Here is a 17,377-nt window from a genome sequence, read left to right on the forward strand (position 1 = left end):
ACCCTTATCAGAGCATTCCTAGGATTGAAATTTGACCAATAGGACTGTGACTTTCCCTGTCCAATCAGAGTTGTGAAGATTCTATATCTATATCTATATCTATATCTATATCTATATCTATATCTATATCTATATCTATATCTATATCTATATCTATATCTATATCTATATCTATATCTATCTATATCTATATCTATATCTATATCTATATCTATATCTATATCATCTATATCTATATCTATCTATCTAATCTCCTCATTTGCATCTTCACTAACTTACCAGAGTGGCTGTATTCTGGTCAGTCAAGATGGTGCTATTTGGCCCTGATTAGTGTGGCTCAGTGGATTGAGTTCCAGCCTGTGAACCAAAAGGTTGTTGCTTCAATTCCCAGTCAAGGCACATGCCTAGGCTGTGGGCCTGGTCTTCGGTAGGGGGCAAGCAGGAAGCAACCACACATTGATGTTTCTCTCTCTTTCTTTCTCCCTCCCTTCCCCTCTCTCTAAAAATAAATATGTCTTTTAAAAGATAGTGCTATTGGAGTCCTCATTTGTATAGAAATATGCCAATAAGGGGCTGGGGGTGGGCACTCTTTCTCGATTAGCCAGATTTGCCTCTACCTCAAGGAGTGCACTTTCAGTTTCCATCAAAATCTGCATTTCCCCAGCCAAGCTGTTACAGTGGCAATGTGACACCAGAGCCACCCTTCCCAAGGTGCCTTGCAACTGAGCCTGTTTGATGGCACTTTCTCACAGCCCAGTTATGCCACAGATGAGCTGTTTCACGATCGAGCTGTTTTCACCTAGTAAGTCTCTCTCCCTCACTGAATCCCAAACTGGGGACTCCTTTGGCGTTGAATTGGTGGGGAGACATTTGGTTGAGACCTTTTTTTCTATTAAATAAATGCACATCTTATGTCTAAGCCCAAATGGACTATTGGTGTCCCCAGATGGGTCTTATATCTCTCCAATCAAGTCCCTTATTTACTCTTTTTACTTTATCAGCAATATTTTGTTTCCAATCTCTGTCACCCAAAATCTTACCCATTCTTCAAGCACCAAATCAAAATATATGTCTTCCACAAAGCCTCCTTTGCTTCTACAGTTGGAAATTCCCTCCTCGTCTGATTCACTGCAGCACTTTGGAATTCTGCTTAAAGCATTTGTATTTGTGAAGTTGTTATTTTGTAATTATTTTATTCTCCTTACTACATTTCCAGATATTTGAGGGCAGGAAATATATCTATCTTCCATTCAGCACGGTGTCTAGCACAAATGCTCATTAAAGTATCATTTAACAATTGAATTAATAAATGTGATATATACCTAGTACAGTAGTCCACCTTATCTGTTGGGGGTACATTCCAAGGCCCCCAGTTTGATTCCAGAGACCACAAATAGTACTGAAACCTGTATAATACTATGTTTTTTCCTATGCATGTATAGGCATAGTAAGGGTTAATTTACGAATTAGGTATAGTAAGAGATTAACAATAATAACTAACAATAAAAGAGAACAATTACGATGATACACTAATAAAAATCATGTGAATGTGGTCTTCCTCAAAACATCTTCTTCTACCACAGGTACATGTAGATATGCTGGACAAAGGAGTAATTCATGTATGGCCAGGGTGGAGTGGGACAGGACAAGATTTGATTGGGACACTATGCGATATAAAATTTATGTTGTTTATTTCTAAAAATCTCCATTCAATATTTTCTGACTGTGATTAACCATGGTTAATTGAAACACTGGAAAGCAAAACCAAAAATAAGGGTGACTATCATACATTTCTAATGTGGGTATGTATATAACATGTAAAATGTATGTATAATATAACCTACATATAACAGAGAAGATTGAACACATTGCTAATGGCTCATATTATTAATAAATTAAATTATAAAGTAGCCCTGGCTGGTGTGGCTCTGTGGATTGAGTGATGGCCTGCGAACCAAAGGGTTGCCAGTTTGTTTCCCAGTCAGGGCACATGCCTGGGTTTCAGGCCAGGTCCCCAATACGGAGCTCTTTAGAGGCAACCACACATTGATGTTTCTCTCCCTTTTTCCCTCTCCCTTCCCTTCTAAAATAACTTAATAAATGAATCTTTTAAAAGTGTAATATAGACATGGTGAAAAGAGAACATAAGAGTAGTAAATTATTAATTATTTGATAAAGTGAAATGCAATTGATTGGAAAAAACCAGTGGTTAACTATAACAGCACTAACCCTTTAGATAGGACTGTACTGAAATCCTTTCAGATAGACAGATTTATTCATTTCATCCCTGGGATTAAAAAAATAAAATATAATGTAATAATAAATGTATGCAATGAATGTTTAAATTGAATAGACATCCCTAGACATAATTAATAATGTAATGGCACCTCACTTAATCTGAAGGATTTTTTAATTTTGATTAGGAGAAAAAAGTGAGTATTATCCATTCCACTCATACCTTGAATACTAATAATTCACCATCATTGCTATCATTAATGTCACCATCATAAAATATATTTTTTAATTAAAAAAACATGAAAAACTACACTAGAAACGTAGCTCAGTAGGAAGCTACCACAACTGTGAAAGTTCAGTAACAACAAAGCAAAACCATTCATCATCTTCACGACCATGACTGTTTTATTTACATCCAATGAGCAATGCAGAGCAGAAAAGGGACCACCACGGAAAATTTCTTACCCAGTAAGTTTTGTCCCACTGCAGGAAAATTACATGGGACTACTCTGAAATAAAAATAATTAATGGAATTTAGTCAGTTCTGCTCTGATAAGTATTAAAATATTCCTTAGACGCTTATTCTATGCACCAGTAGTTTAACGAACCCTTTAGTTTCTGGGAACTCCCAACATCCTAAGGAAACTTTCTAAAAGCCAAGCTTAAGTTGTAACTCATTTTGACTTGACTTTAAAACAATTTCAGATTCAATCTTGTGCACTGAGACAACAGCAAAATGAAAGGAGAAATCTCTATAGATGCTATAGAATGTACTACAGACCTTTAATGTGGGGTATAAACGTTACTTGAGTTTATCATTTACTAAATCACAGGACTGTCAAAATTACTTACTGAAGGAAAATATGGTTCAAGTAATCAACACTTATTAAGCAACTATTATGTGTCAGCCTGGTAATAAAAGAATGATTAAAATGGCATTCACCACATCAAAAATATTCACAAAATCTATCAGTAAAATAGACATACGCAACACTGATATAATAGGGTAGCTGTTGGAACAAAGTTATTGTGTAAGGACAAAGGAAAGATCTGCCTGAAAAAGGTGAGAGGGAAGCAACAATAAAGCGGCTTTTTAGTTAGACTTTGGAAGGTATATAAATAGCAAAAAAGAAATGTATCCTCAACCATGAACACATTTCTAAGCAATAATAAGTTGTAGGGCTACTATAATATGTGAATTATAAAAGTGATTGAGATTAATGATATAGTTAGACACTAAACTTGAGATGAGTTAGTAAAATGACCTGTGTTCATGAGGATGATATTTTTACTTAAATTCTAAGACTATAAGATGAAGAATATATACTACATTCCACAGTGGATTTATCAGGGGAAGGGACCCCGAGAGTTTTCAGCCCATGCCATAAGAGAGCCTGTAGAAAAATGACCATTTTTAAAGAAATGCTTTCATTTAAGGAAAAGCAACGTAAACAACAGTGCAATAAGTGATAGAATGTCAGAAGGTGATGCATTATATTCATTCGGCCATTCGCCACAGTGCTGAAATAGTAGAGATTCCCAAATGTAAATCAGGACTAAAAGCAACAAACAGAAAAAAAATTATTCAGCCCCAGAAGAATTCCTCAGTACCGCCATTTCCATCACAAATGGTCGGCATCTAGAAATCTTCTCTGAAAATAAAGAATGACCTCAAGTTAATCCAGTTGTCTTAAGAACATCGTATATTAGCAATATTAGGATTTGCTGTGTCTTCTCTTTAGCATATCTTACCTACATTCTTCTAACCTGTGTATGCCAAAGTGAGTTGGGCAAGAAATCTGCTGAGAAACTAGCCCTCTGGAAGGAAGACCTCTTGATTGTCCCTATATTTATTTTAAGAGGGCATAAAATCAGATATGGAGATTTGAGTAATAAAATTAAGAAATATCAGTAACGACAATACACAGTTTTCATTGTTAGTACCATATAGACAATTCTAAGTATTACCTAATGAGGAAAGTATAAAATGTTTTCACAACATAGAGAGAAAAAACAATCTTTAAACTTGTTGTCTATGCCAACACAGTCCTGAGGAAACCGCTCTTTTATGCAAATATTGAGTTCCCCTGCACTGATTCATTTGTCTAGATAAATGTAGCCCAAGGCACACAACCAGAATCTTATAAAGCAGAAATGCACAATGATTATGCTTTATTTATCATGCGTGTATTTTTCTAGAAATTTATATTTTTCTATCATTCCCAACATTTTTAACTTCCCAAGTGCCTGGGATAGAATGTAAAATTAGAACAAACCAAACTTTCATTGAAGAACTTGGCTTACTGATTTAATAAGACAGCATGCTTATAATTTGCAGGTGGCAGAAAGCGAATTCATTGCAGGGGAATTCTTACATCTAACACCTACACGGGAAGATGTGAGAGGGGAACTAGAGAGACCATTTATGATTTTTATTCATTTATCTGATTTGGAAAAAAGTCACTTTAGTCATCCTGGCTCACTTTTTCTTAGAATTAGTCATACTGCATTTCCTTAAGCTTGTGAGTGTGTTTCTATGTAAATAAACCATGTAGTTCACTTAAAGATAAAAGTCACAGTATTTAGAGATTATAAAGACCTATTAGATCATCCAGTCTGGCCCACAAGAAATAGTCCCTAGATAGGGAACTTAACTGTCGATTTTTTCCAAGAGGCCAAGAAAGAGTTGACAAAACTATTTTTCATGTCTTTCTTTCTCTTTTTCTTTCTATTCTTTTCTCTCTCTCCCACCCTCCCTCCCCCTTCCTTCCTTCTTTCTTTCTTTCTTTCTTTCTTTCTTTCTTTCTTTCTTTCTTTCTTTCTTTCTTTCTTTCTTTCTTTCTTTCTCTCTCTCTTTCTTTCTTTCTCTCTTTCTTTCTTTCAAGTTATCTAATAGTGCTTTGGTCACTTCCCCGGAGGACTGGTAAAATTATCATTAAAGACTTTCACTTATAAGGGACATACAAAGTTAACTTATATGAGTTCACAATGTTCCAAGCACTTCCATTTTTTTAAGAAATGATCTTGCCTGAAAATACGAAGAGTGGGGAATCTGCTCTTTGAACTAGCTAGCAGTTTCTTCATAATAAAGAATACCAATGGGCAACAATAGCCTGTCTTTCTCAGTCTATTTTCACTTGTTTCTGAGCAATTAGATATTAAAACATTGTTTTGCACAAAGTAGGAAAAAATACACTAAAATACAATATGATAGTAACTTACAACTTTACAAATCAAGGTGTTTTTCATTTCCATTTTCTATCTTTCATGAAATTTGGAATAATTTTAAAAGTATGGAGAAGTTTGGTAAAAGTAAAAGTTGAATAGCAAACCAGCAAAAGGAACCCCAAAGAAATAGTGAAGGTACCTATTCTGGTAATTATCTCCTTTTACTCTGTAGTGGTTTTTTTTTATGTACCATAAAAACGTTGTACTAGTAATTTAGTTACACATTTAAAAATTATTCCTACAATACTACAGAACTACTTACTACCCCTAATATATTTTAAAATGTTTCAGTGAGCTCTGGCTGGTATAGCTCAGTGGATTGAGTACCAGCCTGTGAAACAAAGGATTACTGGTGTAATTCCCAGTCAGGGCACATGCCTAGGTTGTGGGCCAGGTCCCCAGTAGGGGATACATGAAAAACACCACACATTGATGTTTCTTTCCCTCTCTTTCTCCCTCCCTTCCCCTCACTCTAAAAATAAACAAATAAAATCTTAAAAAAGATTTTTCAGTGAGAAAAGTAGACAATATATGATTATATTAATAAATAGTGGAAAAACAGCAGTGATTACTGTTTAAACATCAAATTATTTCAAACATCCATGTCTTGGCTTTAATGTTATACATATTGGCATCTATAGTAAACTACAGGTTTATAGTAAACTACTACAAGTAAACACCTGAAAATCTTTTCCACTTGCATGTTCAGGTATTCTGTTCTAACACCATTTACAAATTATTATGGACAAGGTAACCTTTGCAAAACTTAATATTCATTTGGACAGCCATGATTAAGTGAATATTAAGCAAGAAAGATGTAGGCTATGTTCAATATGCTCCAGATGTTATTATAACATTTAATGTTATTTAAAACTTAATTTTCTTATTTTTCTTTTAAAAGGTACATTTTGTGCATGTAGATGCTCAAATGAAAACTGAGGAATTCATTCTTTGACCATAATAACAAAATTCCCACACAACAGTGTGTTTGCCTCCTGTAAAAGAACCAATGCAATTGCTCACAGTCTCTCTATCTCCAACCCTCATGTTCCATATTATTAATGAAAATGCTTATAAGTGCCAGCTCCAAATTCTGTCTTAAAAAATAATGGTTCATTATATTTAAACAAAGAAAGTGAAATTCCAACAACAGTAATGCTAAAAATGAATCAGTTAAGTTTTTGAAGCATTCATAATATATAACATTTCTATAAATTTTCTATTTATTTTCCTTAAGAAGTAAAATGAAGTTAGAATAGTCTGTTGTGTGGTGACACCAATAACTGCCAGTTCTTGTCCATCAACAAGTCCCAATTCCTTCACTGTCTTGGAGAGATTTGGCCTTGTTCATTCTTCAATAGAAGTTACTGACTGCAAGTAAAGTGTTCTATTTTCCACCTCTAATGTGGCTGTGATGGCTGGAGATTTCACTCTCCAACACTTCCTGTAGTTTGCTGATGGAGAAAACAGAATATTTTGTGGAAGCTGGATACAAGCTAGGCAGTTTTCCTTTCTCTCCGCTTCAAATGTGCATGTGTGCAGTGCATTCCACCACGAATACCAAGCAGTCACTAAGGGGAATATACGCACTGGTGTCTGTTTTAAAAACCTCAGTGGCACACACAGCTGCAACGGCCGCCTTTGGGTTCATTTCACTACCCTTGAGTGAGTCTAGATGCAACACCCCTAATATTTTATTGTGATGCTTTCTCCAGGGATTTTTAGAAAATCCACTGAATATGATCAGGATCAATTCCATCTAATGGAATTCCTTCTCCAACAGGTTGTTTCTTAGGCCAAACAATATCCTTACATACTCAGTACAGTGTTCTGGTAGTTTAGGCATAGAAGCGATGGTGCATATGGGAAAATTAACCTGTGGAGGATCAAGTTCCTGTGTGCATTCAACACAAGCAGTCATTCTGGGCAGAGTCACTCAGGCATTCCTTTAACACCTTCTGTCCCCCCATTTATCAAAGGGACAATGGAACTTGGATCTAATGCGTTATCTTCATAATTTAGAAGAGATATCAGCATGCCATTTATCCATCTTTCAGCTATGACAGAATCCAGTTTACATACAATTACATGAAATTGCAGATATAGAAAGTGTCACTAAAATCCTAGATCTTGTTGAAATGTGGAGCTACATTGCAGTTAGGAAGTCTGTCATTTAGAAATTCTATAGCAACTTCAGCTTTTAATTCTTCCAGCATCTTTAGGCCTAAATAAAAACAGCCCATTTAAATTGGAAGCATCTACTGTGGGTCCATGTCTGTAACATGAACCTGCCTAAAACCAGACAATGCCAGGTTTTCCAGGAGCTCTCATCCTAAGATGTCAGCTCCAGTGACTAGAACTTCATATGAATCTAACAAAAACTGGAAAGAATCACTGCTCAGTTCCAAATCAGGGTGTGTGAAGGGTCCAGGTTGCTCGAGGAACTTCTTCACATGGTTCCAGTGACCTTCCCAGTCTCCAATGCCCCCTCACCCATCCATCATCAACAGCCACTTTCTCAGTCAGCAGCTCTCTTTTCCTCCTTTTCTTCTCCAGATCCTTGCCATCCTACTCTGTAGTTTTTTAATTCTATTTCAATGACACAGCTCTACCCAGATGATATTCTGAAAATTATCAGTACTACTGAAGAGGCGAACATATATTTACTTATGTATTGTAATATGTAATAAGATTATATTATAATGTATCATTTATCATATACTATTTTATATAATACATTATATGTTATAACATATATATATTATAATATTAATATAAGTAATATATTAACAACTTCAGAAATGAGAAAAACTAACATAGCAAGGGATGAGTTGCTAATGTTAAAGAAAAATTAGATCTCAATATTTTAAATAGAATTGTTTCTCATCTATTAAACCAAAATTAACCTAATCCATGAAGTTAATCATTATTTTTATCCAGCTAAAATTGCCAGAGGGGCTATGATATTTGTGTCATGTGAAATTATTAAACATGCCATTGAAAAAAAATGATGTGGTCCTGATTTCTTGAAGTCCAAATCCTGAGTCAAGAGCTTACATTCCATTTAAGCCTTTAACAAATTCGAGGATTTCAGAGGAACTCAGTAAGACTCTCCAAGTGCACAAAGTGTGCACCATTAGCTCAGCACTTTATGAGTGTTGTAAAGACTTATAAAGGAGGCATTTGGTAAGGGTCCCTGCCCTTCTACAGCTTACTGTCTTATGGAAAACAACTATCTACTCCCCCATCCCTTATCTCTCACACAGGATGGAAACTGAGTCACTAATTTCTATTTACATAGCTTATGCTGGCTTTAGGTAGAAACATAGAGTCCAGACAAGAAGAGAGCATACTCAAATGGGGAAACTGGGGAAGTTTAGAAAAAGAATTACAGTTGACCCTTGAATAACATGGGGGTTAGTATCTGAGGGAGATTGGTTCTAAGACCCCTACAGACACCAAAATCCATGGATGCTCAAGTTCCTTATATACAATGGACTAGAACAATGCAACAATCAGCCCCTGCAACTGCAATTGATTGAGTTCCCATGAAAAACCTGGGAATCTGGAAGACCAGCTACATATTCATTAAAAAATATCCACTTGTAAGTTGACCTGCACCTTTCAAACCTGTGTTTTTCAAGGGTCAATTGTATTTAGGAAGCTTAAGTGTAGTTAAGAGAGACCATCAAGGGATGGTGGAGTGTCCTAGAACTAACAATAGCTGTAAGTTATTACCACACCTAGGCCCGAGAAAACAAGGAGAAGGAGTGGTTTTCAAGAACTGAAGAGAGAACTAGAATTACAAGATGCAGCCATTTTCAGTAAGGCATGAAGCCAGGTCAGCCCCATGTCCTCCAGGAAGAAAGTCAGGGCTATCAGACACCCTTAACCTCTGCACTTTTCCTTGGGTCTCTGTGGGTGCTTCTTTTTGTGTGAACACATTCAGAAACCAGAAGGAGGGCACAAAACATTGTTGAGGCAGCCCATGAAGGTCAATCACTGGAAACAGAATAGGATAACATAGAGAGATGATCTCTCAAAGACAGAAAATAGTAAAAAGAGCTGGCCAAATTGAAAATCACACAAGTTCACAGAGTAATATATGAGGTCTGTCGTGAGTAAGTCCAGCCATTGTCAACATAATGAGAATGGTTGGCGTGACATCGATATAACCTGGCAGCCAAGCAGAGTGGACTGGAATGTGATGCATGAACAATGACGGCTTCACTGTACTAGTCAGTGAGGGCAGTAGATGCCACTTAGTAAGCACGTGTACCATGTGGCCAATGTATTCAAAATGACTGAGGGAGTAAAGCAAATAATCTGCATCCAATTTTGCATTAAGCTTGAACATAACTCTATGAGAATAATTTGAATAATTCGGAATGCCAGTTATTAGCAACTGGTGATTGGCAGCTTCATTACAACAATGCCCCTGATCATGCATCACATCTGTTGAAGTTTTTTGTGAAACATTAAATAACTCAGGTGACTCGGCCCCCTCTACAGCCCAGATTTGGTGCCCTGCGACTTCTGGATTTTCCCAAAACTAAAAATACCTTTGAAAAAGAAGAAATTTCAGACAATTGATGAGATTTAGGAAAATACAACTGGGCAGCTTGGCAATTGGGAGAACTGTGTGAGGTCCCAAGGTATCTACTTTGAAGGGGACTGAGGCATCATTGTCCTGTGTGCAATGCTTCTTGTTTTGTTTTTTGTTTTTGTACCTTCTTCAATAAATGTCTCTATTTTTCATTTTATGTGGCTGGATAACTTCTGGACTGACCTCATATGTGCTGTATTCAGAACTAGATATTTTGGTGAATTGGTTAAGAGTAGCAGTTAATTCAATGAAGAATATTTTGGTATTTTTCCATTGGATAAGATCAAGCGGTCAATATTAACATGAATTTTCAACTTAAGTCATAGAATATAAGTGGCAAAATCTAATTTAATAAATATCCTGCCAAGTTGAGATCAATAATTGCCACTTCTGCATGCCAATGAACTTTAAGACATAAATTTAGCTTTATAATGTTGATCTTGAAGCATATAATATCCTGAATAATTTATAAATCTTAAATGTTACATTGTATTTATAACACTTTTAGCTTTAAGCAGAATATAATCTTCACTTTTTTAAACTGTTTTTTCACCCTGGCTGGTGTAGCTCAGTGGATTGAGCATGAGCTGTGAACCAAAGGGTTGCTGGTTCAATTCCTAGTCAGGGCACGTGCCTGGGTTGCAGGCCAGGTCCTCAGTGGGGGCCACATGAGAGGCAACCAATCACACATGGATGTTTCTCTCCTTCTCTTTCTCCCTCCCTTCCCCACTTTCTTAAAAAAAAAACAGTAAATAAATAAAAATTTTTTAAAAATGTTTTTTCATGTATTTTATATGCAGTAATTTTGTTTAAAAAAAACTACATGGATTAACCAGAAAACTCTGCTTCTTGGTTTACTTCTCAAGAATTCATTTCATACCTTTCTGTTCAGTCTTTGGGAATGTATTCTCTTTTAGCTTTGCTTGATTTAATTTGTTCTGGATATTTACTATTGCTCAATAATAAAATGCTACAAAGAGATGTGAGGACTCTGGACCTAGAGAGGGTACAGAACATGTCCTGAGTGCCCCTTTGAGTTTGAAGCCACTGAGGAGCAGGTGACTAGGGCAGCATTTGTCCTGACACTGCTGCCTCACCACCAAGCATGACCTCCTGAATTTGGAATTCAAGTTATGATTTGAATTCTATATATTTTATTCAACTTTTAAAGTGGCAACCACAGAACACTTGGGGCCTTATTCATTAAACAATGAGTCATTCTGGAATTCCTTTCCCTCTTTCCTGAAGTCATGAACTTTACACATGAAATTTGGCTATACTTGTTGCAACTGAACCAACAATTACAGTAGTAGTACTGCAGTGCATCAGTCTGGTTTAGAAACAAGTCTAAAAGTTTTCAGTTCAATGTCAAGCTGAGTGCAATCTCCACTTGCTAACCACCATCTCAAAAGCCAGACTGAGTGGTAAACAATAGTGTGTGTCCTCCAGATGTTTCAAAGACTATTATAGCATAGAAAATTTGATAATTATTTGATATATCTAAGCTGTGTTGATAATATCCCTCAAACAGACTTTGGATCCAGAATTTATTTATTTATTTATTTTTACTGCACAGTGAAGTGTTTAGGTCTTGAAGAAATAGAACATCTTAATTTTAGCTTCTGATTTATAATCATAAACTATAAGACACATTTTGTTTTAAATTCCATGGGAACAAGGAGAGACCCTGACTAAAATTTTCCTAAGGGACACTCTCAAGTGAATGGATAATAAGACCCCCAAAATATGTTTGCATATGATCTTTATATGGCTGCCTAGAACACACAATCTACTTTCAGGTAGTTTTTAAGTAAAAATCTCAGCATAATTATAATGCATTGTTTTTTTCCACGGTTCCCTTTTACAGATACATTTACAGTCCTGATCCCTGAAGCATACAACAGAAAAGGCAAGCTATACAAAAATAAAATAGGAAAGAAAGGGGCAACTGTGTCATTATATTTGACTTCTGGTCACATTTTAAGAAATTCCCCATAAACTTCCACTATCCTTGGCTCTTCCCCCCGCCCAGTTTGTACCCTCAAAGGCTAAACCACACATTCCCCTACCGGAACTGAAACTATTTATCCAACTAATAAAACAGCAGAGATGAGGCAGAAACCTCCTTCCAGACAAGACTCAAACCCCCAGGGTCAATGCTACATGATCTTCCCCCTCCTCCATCCTGCCATAACCCCCATACAGAGAGGGCTCTCGTATTGTAAAGATGTCATATATGTTTTCTCTTCACCCAAAGCTTCTATAAAGAGAGCTCTATTTGTCTCCATGGTGTTTTCACCATTAACAGTATCAGAACTGCAGAAACACAATGGGAGATGTGTTTTCTGTTAACCTTTTGACTCAGAGATGTCCTAATGCTAAACGTTATTGCACTTTGCATTAGCACAGAACAGTGGGAGTTCTGTGACCAATGTAAAATGATTGAGAAAGGCCACGGAGCCTCTCCTGCGCTCCCTACTGCAGTTGGTGATGGGCAAAAAGCACATAATTTTTGTTTAGAAAAAGCACAAACGAGAAGCAGGGAGAGAGGTGGTGAATGTCACATATACTCTGTGTCTCTCCCCAGATCAGCACTGAGGTGCTCTCTGCCATAAAGTGACATTTAGTGCTCTAACACACTCTGTGCACAGACATTCACCTGGGAGAAATTAGTGTACTTTTATTTACTACTCTAGTGACCTGCAAACAATGGAAGAAAAAAAGGCATTAGTATTGACTGTTTGCTTAGGATACTTTTTCCATTGCCTTAATGTGGCTTTCAGTGTTTATAGCTTATTGTGGAAACCATCATTCTCAAGTGTTTCTTACCATGCCGTTCCCATCTCTTTCACCATACAGAAATGGAACTGGGAAATCCCCATCCATGTTACAGAAGCATATGGAGGCTTATGTGTAAGATTCTGGTTACTGTTATCTAAGATTCCTGAATGACAGTCCCAGAATTTCAGAATAGTCTATGTTAAAGACACCTCAGAAATTATCCCTTCTGGGTTTACATAATTGGACATTGGTGTTCAGAAAGTTTAAATGATTTGGGTATTACAGAACCAGGTTTGGTACCTGCACTCATGCTCCACCCTCCCACCCCACCCCTGACTAAATTCTGTTTACATGAGCTGTTCCAGGATGCTTCTGTTGAATGACTGAAAAATTCTTAGGACTATACTCAATGTCACCATGTCACTACTTCTAAAATGCACATTTCATAGTGCTGCATCTTAAGGTTCTGTACTAGTAAAATGTACCAAGTAATTTTTAAAAGATAAGCTGTGTGACTACAATTAAAAGAGAAACTTGCTGAACCTCTCTAAAGATGAGAAGCTGTCTCCAAATTTCTTATCCTCAGATTATATGGCTGGACATCTGGAATTTACAGACATTTGATGATGTAAAACCTTGCTATCCAGTACCCACAGCATCAGACTTACCTAAGTATTGGGTGAGATGTGAATTTAAGGCCTCATTTAGACCTACTTAATCAGAATCTGCATAGTGACAAGCTCTTGGGGGATTTATACTACTAAAATTTGATAAACACTGCTGAAAGGAAGCTTTCAATAGAACTTGGAAGTACAACTGTTAGAGAACTGAGCCATCAAAGACCACCAGAGATATGTTTAACTCAGAACAGAAAAACAAGTGTTTTGGTGGGGTTAGGATTTGGAGAGCAAGAGATAAAGGGAAAATAGTCTAGTGGGATGAGAATATTAATGAGGTAGGGTGCTACTGTATTTTCAGTCAAAGTTTGCAGTAGGTATTTAGAAAATATATATTGGTTGAAAGTAAGAAAAAGTCAGTCTACTCATTTCTCATTGGGTCTTCTGAAAGCTCAGAGAAGACAAGGAACCAAAGGCAACTTTGAGAAGGTGAGTGTCCACACAAGAATGTCTTTGGAAGTTAACACTTACCCAGTACAAGATGGGGACTAACTGCACTCTCACTTACTTGTTCAATGTGTAAACCAAGTCACAAAGAATGTGATGTGGAAACAAGGAAGTGCAGACGACCTGTCTTCAAGAAAGTTTGCAAACTCACTACACTAACTGGCCAAAGCCTCCTTAAACTGTGTCAGCAAAACACTCCTGGATTGATGAAGAAGGTCAAGATTCCAGCAGCACATTTCTGTTTTGAAGCTTATCGATGAGCTAGAAAAGAGCTGAATCAAATGACCACATATTGAAAAATTAAAATAATATTTATTGGGCATGTACCCTAAGAATCCCAAATCACCAATTCAAAATAACTTAATTACCCTAATGCTCATAGCAGTGCTATTTACAATACCCAAGTGCTGGAAACAGCCTAAGTGCCCATCAGTAAATGAGTGGATTAAATAACTGTAGTACATTTATACAATGGAATATTCCATAACAGAAAGAAAGAAGGAACTATACCTTTTGTGACAGCATGGATGGAAATGCAGAATATTATGCTAAATGAAATAAGTCAGTCAGTGAAAGACAAATACCATATGATCTCACCTATAAGTGGAACCTAATGAACAAAATAAACTAATAAGAAAAATAGAACCAAAGGCATGTAAACGTGGAACAAACTGACAGTGACCAGAGGGGAGGGTGGAGGGGCATAACAGTGGAAAGAAGGAGAAGGGACTAGTCAAAGAACATATATGAATGACCCATGGACATGGACAATGGTATGGGGATTGACTGTGGGAGTAAAGGTTTGGCTGGGCTGAGGAGGACAAAGGGGGAAAATTGGAACAACTGTAATAGAATAACAACAGAAAATTTAAAAAATTAAAAAACAAAAAATTTTAAATGTGAAAAATAATATTTATATCATCATATATATAGATATCATAATTTCTTGATATTTTTGAAATGTAGCATTCTGCAACACTTTATTTCCTTTTCTTAAATCCTAGAATTAATTATCAGAATATACCATGGTTATTTGTATTAATGGTATGTTTGGAATATATGGGGCAAAATTTTTTTTATTTTTTATTGTTGTTCAAGTATGATTGTCTCCATTTCTCTCCCACTATACTCCCCCAGTCCAGCCATCCCCACCTCCAATCCCTGATCCCACCCCCACCTTGTTTTTGTCCATGTGTCCTTTATAGTTGTTCCTGAAAACCCTTTCCCCTTTTCCTCCATTATCCCTTCCCATCTCCCCTCTGGTTAGTCAGTTTGTTCTTAATTTCAATGTCTCTGGCTATGTTTTGCTTGCTTGTTTGTTTTGTTGATTAGGTTCCACTTATAGGTGAGATCATATGGTATTTGTCTTTCACTGCCTGGCTTATTTCACCTAGCATAATGCTCTCCATTCCATTCATGCTGCTGCAAAGGGTACGAGTCCTGTTGTCAGATATAAAATTCAGTGAAGAGTTTCTATAAGGAAATAGAACATGTGCTCACTAATGAAGAAAGTAAAGAATGATCACTTTGAAGAGCACTTTATCCATTTATTACTGCTAAAACTGACACAAAGATATGTCTAATGTGGCCTCCAACTTTCCTTCCTTCCTTCCTTCCTTCCTTCCTTCCTTCCTTCCTTCCTTCCTTCCTTCCTCCCTTCCTTCCTTCTTTCCTTCCCTTTTTCTTCTTCCTCTTCCTCTTCTTTTCTCTCTATTTCTTGTAGTTCACAAACTCTTTTTCCTATCATGGATATTTGCTGAAAAGCACACAGTATGACCCCCTAGACACCATAGCCATTGTGAAAGCAAACAGGGCATTATTTAAATTCTGGTAGATACAACCTTACTACCAAATCGCCCTTAGGAAAAAATGACTGTATTAAACCACTCAAGTTTATGCCCCCCCAAAACAAAACCTTATTGCCTAGTACAGGAAAGTAACTTGAGTAAAAAAAAAAAACTCTATAAATATATAAACAGCACTAAGTAGGTCCTTATTTGTCAAGTGGCTACAGATGTTTAATACACAAACTCTTACCCAACACAGAGACAGGTAACAGCTATGGTACATGTCAAATTCATAATAAATGTGACAAAGTAATGACAGTATCTTTTAGAGCAAGGCCACAGGCCCTTCTAAAGGATAAATGAATGAGCTAACAAATGAAGACTGTACAGAAGACTTAAGGTCCTGTCTCCAGTTCTGTGAGCAGATCTTCAGAGTGACCTAAAACTAACCCTGAACCTTCAGCTGTGTTTCAACATGAAACTGGGGCTAGTTATCCCTGACCTGTTAGCACAGCAACAATCAGGGCAACTCACTGTGAGAATATTTGAGCATGGAATCACAATGGTAACAATACTGGGATCTCATTTCTTTAAGGCAGATTAGAGTGAGCTATAGCTAGAAGCTATAAAATCATTACCTTTTATATGTGTTGTATATTAAAATGCCAGAAAATAATTAAATAACCTCACTAGGTACCTTCTGACTACCTGTATGTATTTTCTACTAAAACACGTCTGGGCTTGGAACACCTCATTCTAGCCAACATTTATAGATTCTAGTGCTGGTCTGTTGCTTGTGTATTCTGTGGAGATTGTGTGAGTTCTGTCCAAGTCAGGCAAAATGCCCATAGTTTGTAACATTGATTATCACTATGAAATGACTAAGCATTATATTCTAATATAATCAATCCCTACATTATTATCATTCCAATCTCTTGGCATTTTTTTCCACAGAATTCGGTTGGATCATATCTCATTAACAGGGATATGAATAGCATTCATACAAAGACCAGTTTAGTTTAAAACCAAAAGTGTGAATTCACAAACATGGCTCTTGATCTTGGGAGCTTCCTCGGTGGAGGGTGTGCAATTACTTGCACTTGATGAAATTCGAGAAAGTGCAATGTGATTGCAGAAAACGGCCCCCACTTGTCATGCCTCCCTCAGTTCACACCCTTTGCCATGAAACTTTGTAGTGTCTCCCACTTCAGCTCCTGCCTTGGCCATGTGACTTCCTTTGATTGTGACATATTAGCAAACAAATCAGGCAGAAACTTGCAAAATACTCAAGCCATTTGGCTTGTTTTTGTCCTCGCTGTTCTGCTTTCACCATTAAAATGTGCTAGGAGGAGCTTCTTGGAAGATGTAACACATGTAGCAGAACTGAATTGTCTCTTCATCCAGGTGACCCTGTTCTACAGCTTACGGCCAGAATGAATGAGACAGAAAATCTGTCCAGTCTACGTCTCCTAGCGACAGCAAAATGGATATTTCTTGTTGTATGCCACTGAGGTTTTGTGTTATTATTACACAGGACTATTGTCACAATGGATGACTGATATATGATTTTCTCAAAGTCTTCCATTTTTGGTAAATCAGAATTCAACCCCAAGAAA

General features: G+C 36.7%; 1 pseudogene; it reads right to left on the reverse strand.

Moving 5' to 3' along the window:
* Positions 1–6,636: 6,636 nt before the first annotated feature.
* Positions 6,637–12,955, reverse strand: LOC119037839 (NEDD8-activating enzyme E1 catalytic subunit-like; annotated as a pseudogene).
* Between the last annotated feature and the right edge of the window lie 4,422 nt (positions 12,956–17,377).

Source organism: Artibeus jamaicensis, unplaced genomic scaffold (assembly GCF_021234435.1).
Source record: "Artibeus jamaicensis isolate MK-2021 breed Jamaican fruit bat unplaced genomic scaffold, CSHL_Jam_final contig_601, whole genome shotgun sequence".
NCBI lineage: Eukaryota > Metazoa > Chordata > Mammalia > Chiroptera > Phyllostomidae > Artibeus > Artibeus jamaicensis.